We start from the raw sequence: 7,876 nt of genomic DNA on the forward strand, positions 1-7,876 counted from the left end.
AAACCCCGAAATCACCCAACGGAGCTAACGGAACCATCAATTTCCGTTCCGAGGCCATCTCCACACTGTTTCGACTACGATCACTTTTCCAACACTTAGGCTCTCATTTAGGGACTAAGTGTCCCAAAACTCTTCGAAACTCAAAACCAAACATCCCGGTAAATCAAAATAGCAGAATAATCTTAGGAAAAACAGTTAATAGTGGATCAGGGCGTTAATTCTTAAGATGACCGGTCGGGTCATCACAGGCTTGATGGTGAAAACCCTTCGGGCACTACAAGTCGAATAAGGACTGTGAATCAGATGGGATAATCGGAGCATTGAATCTCGGTTTCATGACTCAGAGGTACAACAAGAGGTGAATATTAGACTTGCTTGACAGATTTGGTCACTTAATCCAAAGGTGCATGTCATGGTCATTAGAGTTGGTGTCCACACCTGATAAGTTTTTACTTTGTAATTTTTTTGTTATGTATCATCTCTTTCTATTGTCACTTACTCTATTCCTTTTGTCTTGTTTACTTCCTCTTCTTGAGTCTATTTAGTCAAAAAAAGTGAGAAATTACTTCAAAAGTTGCTACCAGCTTTCCAATTGCACAAAACAGAATCTTTCTTGCACATCAAAGTGGTATAAGTTAGGAAAGAGCAGTATACGCACTAAATGGATAACAATCGGCATGCTTTGGGATTCATGAGAGATGCAAAAGTTCGGTGAATGGCAATTCATGAGCATAATGCAACAGATAAAGATTATTGGGTTTGAACGAATCAAAGGTGTTTTTTGTGATAAGAGTGACAGAGAAAGTGTTTAGTCAATGAACAAGCAATGTCTTTCAAGTTGAATCAAAGTTATCATGGCAAGTGAAGAGTAATCGCCGCAAAGTCAAGGCCACAACCAACCACCATGTTTAAACTCACAAGTTTTCTTTGTCTGAAACAGGGATGGAAGATATGTTCATATCAAACCTTGGAAGCTTGAAATTTTCAGGTGTAATGCCCCAATTCTGCTTACGCAAAGGCTATTGGGAAGATCACACATCACCCCTAGGAGAAACACTTCCTAGTCTGGGTTTCCAAGTTATATTTTGTTGTAGGAGACACACTTCCTAAATTGAGATTTTACCACTAGGAGACGCACTTCCTATTTGGTTCATTTAAGTTCATTCCTAGGAGATGCACTTCCTAGTTTGAGTCATTGATGTTTCACCCCTAGGAGACGCACTTCCTAGTATGGGTCTTTCGGGTTATATTTTTGTTTTAGGAGACGCACTTCCTAAATTGAGATTTTCCCCTAGGAGACGCACTTCCTAATCTGGTTCATTTAAGTTCATTCATAGGAGACGCACTTCCTAGCTTTGGTCATTTAAATTCATTCATAGGAGACGCACTTCCTAGTTTGAGTCATTGAAAGTTTCAACCCAAAGGAGACACACTTCCTAAATTGAGATTTTACCACTAGGAGATGCACTTCTTATTTGGTTCATTTAAGCTCATTCCTAGGAGATGCACTTCCTAGTTTGAGTCATTGATGTTTCACCCCTAGGAGACGTACTTCATAGTATGGGTTTTTCAGGTTATATTTTTGTTTTAGATGACGTACTCCCTAAATTGAGAGTTCAGTCATAGGAGACACACTTCCTAGTTTGGTTCATTCAAGTTTCACCCCTACGAGATGCACTTCCTAGTGTGGTTCATTTAGGTTTTATTTTTAGCAAACGCATTTGCTAGTCAAAATTTTTGGTTTTACTCATAGGAGACACACATCCTTGTCTAGTATTTAGTTTACTCTCATCATTGCATCAATAGTATAAGTGGTTTACAATATTGCTAACAACACACAAATCTTCCTAGTACAAACTGGGGCAGAAATTGTTTTTGTTTTGTCTGTTTTGTTGTAATCAGGAGCCCACCTGGAGAACAAGGGAATAAGCAGTTCAAATTTCAAGGAAAAGCAGTGCAAGTATTGGAAATCGGGCACCCACTTAGAGAACAAAGGGAAAGCATGTTCAAAGAAAGATAATTTAGGTCCAGCATTCAGGAGCCCACCTATAAAACAAGGGAAACAAGTCAAGTTTTGAGGGAAAAGTGGGGCAAGTGTTGGAAATGAGGCACCCACCTGGAGAACAAGGAGGAGCAGTTCAAGTCTCAAGGAAAAACAGTGCAAGTGTTGGCAATCAGGCGCCCACCTGGAGAACAAGGAGAAGCGGTTCAAGTTTTGAGGGAAAACAATTCAAGTTTCAGAGGAAAGGAATACAATTCAAATATTGGTAATCAGGCACCCACCTGGAGAACAAAGGGAAAGCAGCAATGTTCAAAGGAAGACGGTTCAAGTTCAGCAATCAGGCGCCCACCTAGAAAACAAAGGGAAATCAAGTCAAGCTTCGGAGGAAATGAAGATAATTCAAATGTTGGTAATCAGGTGCCCACCTGGAGAACAAAAGGAAAGCAACAATGTTCAAAGGAAGACGGTTCAAGTTCAGCAATCAGGCGCCCACCTGGAAAACAAAGGGAAAACAAGTCAAGTTTCGGAGGAAAGGAAGATAACTCAAATGTTGGTACGCAGGCGTCCACCTGGAGAACAAAGGGAAAGCAACAATGTTCAAAGGAAGACGATTCAAGTTCAGCAATCAGGCGCCCACCTGGAAATCAAAGGGAAAACAGTTCAAGTTTTAAGGGAATACAGTTTAAGTTTTGGCAATCAGGTGCCCACCTGAAGAACAAGGAAAGCAGTTCATGTTTCAAAGGAAGACAACACAGGTTTCAAGGGAAACAGTTTAAGGTAACAAAGGGAATACAATTCATGTTTTGGTAATCAGGTGCCCGCCTGGAGAACAAGGGAATACAGTTCAACTATTGGCAATCAGGCGCCACCTAGAGAATAAGGGAAGTCATTTCAGAATGCAATTCAAGTCAGCAACAAAAGAAGCTTGCGACAAGAATGTGAGTCAATAGTGCGAGATGATCAACAAAAATTAGTCACAATCCAGAATTAAAAAAAAGGGAAAGGCAAGAAGTGAATCCAGATACAGACGTTGATGAAAATGTGAGCTGCTCAAGACATGACTGAATTCAAAAGCATGGTATGTCCGGTTTTGGTCCGAAAAGCTGAAGAAGAATGAACTAGCACCTGCAACTAGCAAGCGTTAAGGTTCAAATCCAAAGTCTACGTGAAGAACCATTCAAGACTCAAGATCAATTTTCAGAAGACTTATAGATAGGAATCTTGTAACTAATAGTTGACAGGTTTAGTTAGTCTTTTTTATTTTTGATTTTTGATGTAATAACAGGACCGCAGATCAGAACCTCGGCAGAACGGCACCTCGACCGGCACTCCACCTCAGTATACTCCATCATCTCATTCACTTCTGAACTATACGTGGCCTGATTCTTTTATAGCCAAGGATATGTAGGCAGCTCAGATACCAGGGCTCGGTCACATTCTCCTTCCTCTTAGTTTTAGTCTCCTAAATAAGGGTCGGGTCAAAAAACTTGTCTAGTCGTTCTTTGTCTGAAAATACTTCGTATTTCCATTCAAAGAGGGATAGTTGTAGACATGTGATTTTTGACCCTCCCCAAGATTTTTTATATTTAGCACGTAAATATTTAATTTAGGCCTAATATCGTTATTTCAACTAATTTTGACTCTCTTACTTTATTTTATCACAAAAATAAAATTACAAAAAATATTTTCTTTCATTTTAGCTAATTGATATTTTATCTAGTTACTTTTAGTTTATCTCACTTTTCATAAAATAGAAAAATACAAAAAAAAATAGTGTTGATATTGTATTTTCAAAAAGATAAGAAGAAAAGCTTTACAAAAAATACATCTCACTTAGTTTAATATGATATTTAAGGTGTAGATTTTAGTTAATTATGCTTCTTTTTATAAATTATTTGAATTATTAAAAGTAGCAATCTAATTATCTTCATTTATATCTAACTACTTAGTTTTGTTACTTAATAATATTTACCAAAAGAAAGAACAAACAAACAAAAAAAAGAAGAAAAAAGAAAAAGAAGAAACGAAGAAGAGGAAAAGAACGAGAAAGGCAAAAGCAAAATGCAAAGTAAACCAAATTAAAAAATGTGGACCCGTCCATAACAAACTACACACACCTCATGTTTCTTTCCTTTCTTTTAGGGATTTTCTTGCTTTTATTCAAGAATAAAAACTCTCACGTGACTGGAGGGAGATGCTACCCGTATTTGATTTTCTTCTTCTCTAAGCATTTGAGGAAGGATCTGGAACTGTTTAAAAGGGAGGGGTACACACAAACAAAAAAATTAGGGAACAGTAGCGGAAAAATGACAAAAACTTAACATCGCAATTCACAAGGAGACCCCCCCCCCCCCCCCATCGTTTCTCCCTTCTTCTTCACAGCAAATCCGCTGCTGTAACATCAGTCAGCAAACCCCTCCCCAGATCTTTATCTTCTTCAAGAGACCCCCATTCCCTTCAAAAGAGATCAATCAAAATCTACACAAAAAAGAATAAGAGGAACCACACACACAAAAGAGAAAAATGGTAGAGAGAACGCTTTTTGTTTCTTCTTCAAAAAAATATCGGCCATACAGACACTGAAGACAGAATACGAGAACTGAAAGAAGAGCACAAAAAAAGAGAACGTTTGAAAAAAAGAGCAAAAATCTTCATCTTCTTCAATAGGAAAATCCACCATCAAAGCTCCATAGCTATGGCAACAACTTAACCCACCATACAACACAGTAACGCCACCTTATCTCCTCCTTAAACCACTGGCTGAAACTGACCCAACTAGAATAAAAGAGCTTTAGTCAAGGTATGAAATTTCATTCTATGTTTTCGGCACGAGTCTTGGTCATGATTTGTTTGTGCGAGAGCTTAGCAGTCCTTCATTCTTTATGTATTGAAGATTATATTTGAGCTATTTAAAAGGTCCGTTCCTTTCCCTCTCTGTTTTTTGTTGTTCATGTCTTAATTGAGGTATATTACTCCTGAAATGTGCCACTATTTTTGGGTAAAATGTTGAAGGATTTTTGTGTGCATAGAGAGTGAAAGAGAGACAGTTGCAGATATAAGGCAAATAGAAATTTTATAGCATATTGTGTCTATGATTGCTCAACGTTGGTGCCAGAAATAATTAGTACTATATGGATTTCCAAAGTAGATAAATGAATTAGAGTTATCGATATGATTAATGGGTACCTAATTTGCTTGGTTTGGTTTGTGCGACTAAGGAGGAGTTTTAGAAAGATGAGGTGATATTGCAAGGCTTCTGTCATATTTTCAATCCACTGATTTTTGCCTTGGCTTGTTTTACTTTTATTCGTCACTTTTCACTATGTCAGTTCATTTAGTTCATGCCTTCTGGATAACTACCAATTAGGTGTTTATTTGTTTAATTTGTATATGTCTCTATGTTTACAATTTGATCTTTTGATTTAGCTTAATTGGATCGTGTTTACTACTGTTTACATGTTTATTTGAATGGAATGGTCAGGGATTTTGGGAGTTAATTGTTAAGAAGGATATGATCATAAAATCTCTTTTAGCAAAAGTGTTCCATAATCACAGGCCTTTCACCCGTAATCTCAAAGTAGTTTAGAAAACAATTCATAAATATCGTAGATTGCTTTAGGCGCGATTAATTAAATAATTATCATGATTATGGGTATGGTTCCTGTTACATAATTGTGATTTGTAATTACTAAAATCCGGGGGTGCATTTCATGTGACCCGATTCTAATTTCCAACAAGGTTAAATAGAACGTGTTGCGAACCGCGGCTGCATTTCATGTAGCGTGACTTGCGATATGTTTTAAATAACCTTGAATTAATTCTTTAAATAATTAAAAGTGGCTAAACGGTTAAAAAATATACATAGGTTTAAAAGTGTTTTAAAATCAGATAAATAGGCTAATAATAATAGTTGAACAACTGTGCTAGAACCACGGAATCGGGAATGCCTAACACTTTCTCCCGGGTTGACAGAAATTCCTTACCCGGATTTTTGTGTTCGCGGACCGTAAATAGAGTCAAATTTTCTCGATTTGGGATTTTTAACCTGTGACTTGGGACACTATAAATTATCCCAAGTTGCGACTCTAATTTTAATATAAATAATCCTGTTTCGATTGTCACTTAAATTAGAAAAAACTCCCATATACCCTTCGGGGGTAGGAAAAAGGAGGTGTGACAGCTCTGACGACTCTGCTGGGGATAAGAACCTAGAACTTCTGGTTTAGGGTTCAGAATTCGAGCTTAGAATATATGTTATAGTTGGCATTATTTATTATCTGATTTTTATTACATGTTTGGATCCAATGTGCTAAATGCTGCTTTTTGCCGCTTTGATATTATTGAACTATATATAAATTGTTGTGAAACCCTCCTCTCTCTGAGTCTTCTAAATCATCTGGGAAGTGTACACTTCGTGTGACTTCTCTTCTGTTAGAGTCATATTCCAATTTTAGAACAAGGTTCGGATAAGTTGCAAAGCCGGTGAAGCTTCTATATTCCCGATACGCTGCCCATCTCGGCTCGAGCTGTCCACTCGGGTAAGCCTGGTCTAGAACAAATAAACCCAGGTTTTTATACCTAGAATAACATAGCCTCATGCCGGATTCCTAATAAGAACGCTTGTTTGCATCATGTGCATTTGACTTTGGGGACTCAACACAGGAGTTGGGTCCGTCTAGGACAGGTGTACCCAAAATAACAGACTATCTTGATGCTTCCTTTGTGCTTCATGTTAAATTTCTTCAAGGGTAAAAGGGTCATTTGGCAGACCAATAATAGTTGAGGACAAATGAAAAAAGAAAAAAAAAAGAAAAAAGAGAGGGTGAAGTGTGAAGTGTGAAAATAAAGCAAGTAGGGCCCAATTATGTTTCTGTCGCATTTTTGTTAAGAAAAAAAAAAGACACGAAAAATTCAAAAAAGGATTTTGCACTTTTTCATCATTTTCCGAAAATCAAAAAAAAAAGGGAAAAGAAAATCCAAAAAGAGTTCACATAGGTTAATTTTAGAAAAATAGTCACAATCATGTCTTGCAGAAAGGGCTATTGTCTCACATAGCGTTCTAGGTCTTTAACTTATTTGGTTTTAATTTTCTCATACAGGTGTGGATCTACTTACCGGAGTTTGGGCATGACAGACGCCTTAGGACCATCCAGTCAAGAACGCTCATTCAGGAGTTTGTTTAAGGATTTTTTTTAATGTTATGTTTTGAGTTTTTTTATGTCGTCTTTACCTTCTAGTTTTGTATAATAATACCAAGTCTTTTAGGTGACATTAGAGTCTGTCATAGGCTAGTTAAGTTTGTTGAGTCTTTCGTTATGGTATTTCCTATTTTGTATTTGAAAAAAAAAAAGTGTAATAAATCAAAAAAAAAAGATTTTGCGTTTTTATATTTCTAATAGATGTTTTCTTTAGAATACTAACTCTAGAAATTCAAAAATCTTTTGGGGTTTTCCTTAGGAAATTAATATCTAGAACTCAAAATAAAAAAATTGCTTTTATACTTCCTTTTGGTACATTAAGATTAAAAATTCAAAAAAAAAAGAATTTTCTTTTAGTACTTCTTTAAAAGCTTTCATTAAGATATTAATTCCAAAAATCCAAAAATATTTTCTTTTGAGTTTCTTCTTTGGGAAATCAATAAAAACCAGGAAAACATTATTCTTTTTATTTTCACTAGAACTTTAGGACATTATACATAGAAGAAGAAAAAAACATACTTTATCTTTTTTTTATCTTTAAAGTTTCTTCCTTAGGTAATCAAAAGCTGAAATCCAAAAATATTTTTTTATCTTGTTCATTTCTCGTTTCGAAATCTTTCTTCAGGGATATCAAATGAAAATTCAAAATATTTTCTTTGGTTTATTCTTTAGATTT

General features: G+C 36.2%; 1 long non-coding RNA gene across 1 annotated transcript; it reads left to right on the forward strand.

The window, feature by feature from the left end:
* The first annotated feature begins 4,194 nt into the window (after positions 1–4,194).
* On the forward strand, positions 4,195–7,385 carry LOC107769911 (uncharacterized). Its single transcript, XR_001644503.2, has 2 exons — positions 4,195–4,918; positions 7,102–7,385. It is a non-coding gene; the product is annotated as an uncharacterized LOC107769911 (long non-coding RNA).
* The last annotated feature ends 491 nt before the right edge of the window (positions 7,386–7,876 follow it).

This window comes from Nicotiana tabacum, chromosome 3 (assembly GCF_000715075.1).
Source record: "Nicotiana tabacum cultivar K326 chromosome 3, ASM71507v2, whole genome shotgun sequence".
In the NCBI taxonomy this organism is placed as follows: domain Eukaryota; kingdom Viridiplantae; phylum Streptophyta; class Magnoliopsida; order Solanales; family Solanaceae; genus Nicotiana; species Nicotiana tabacum.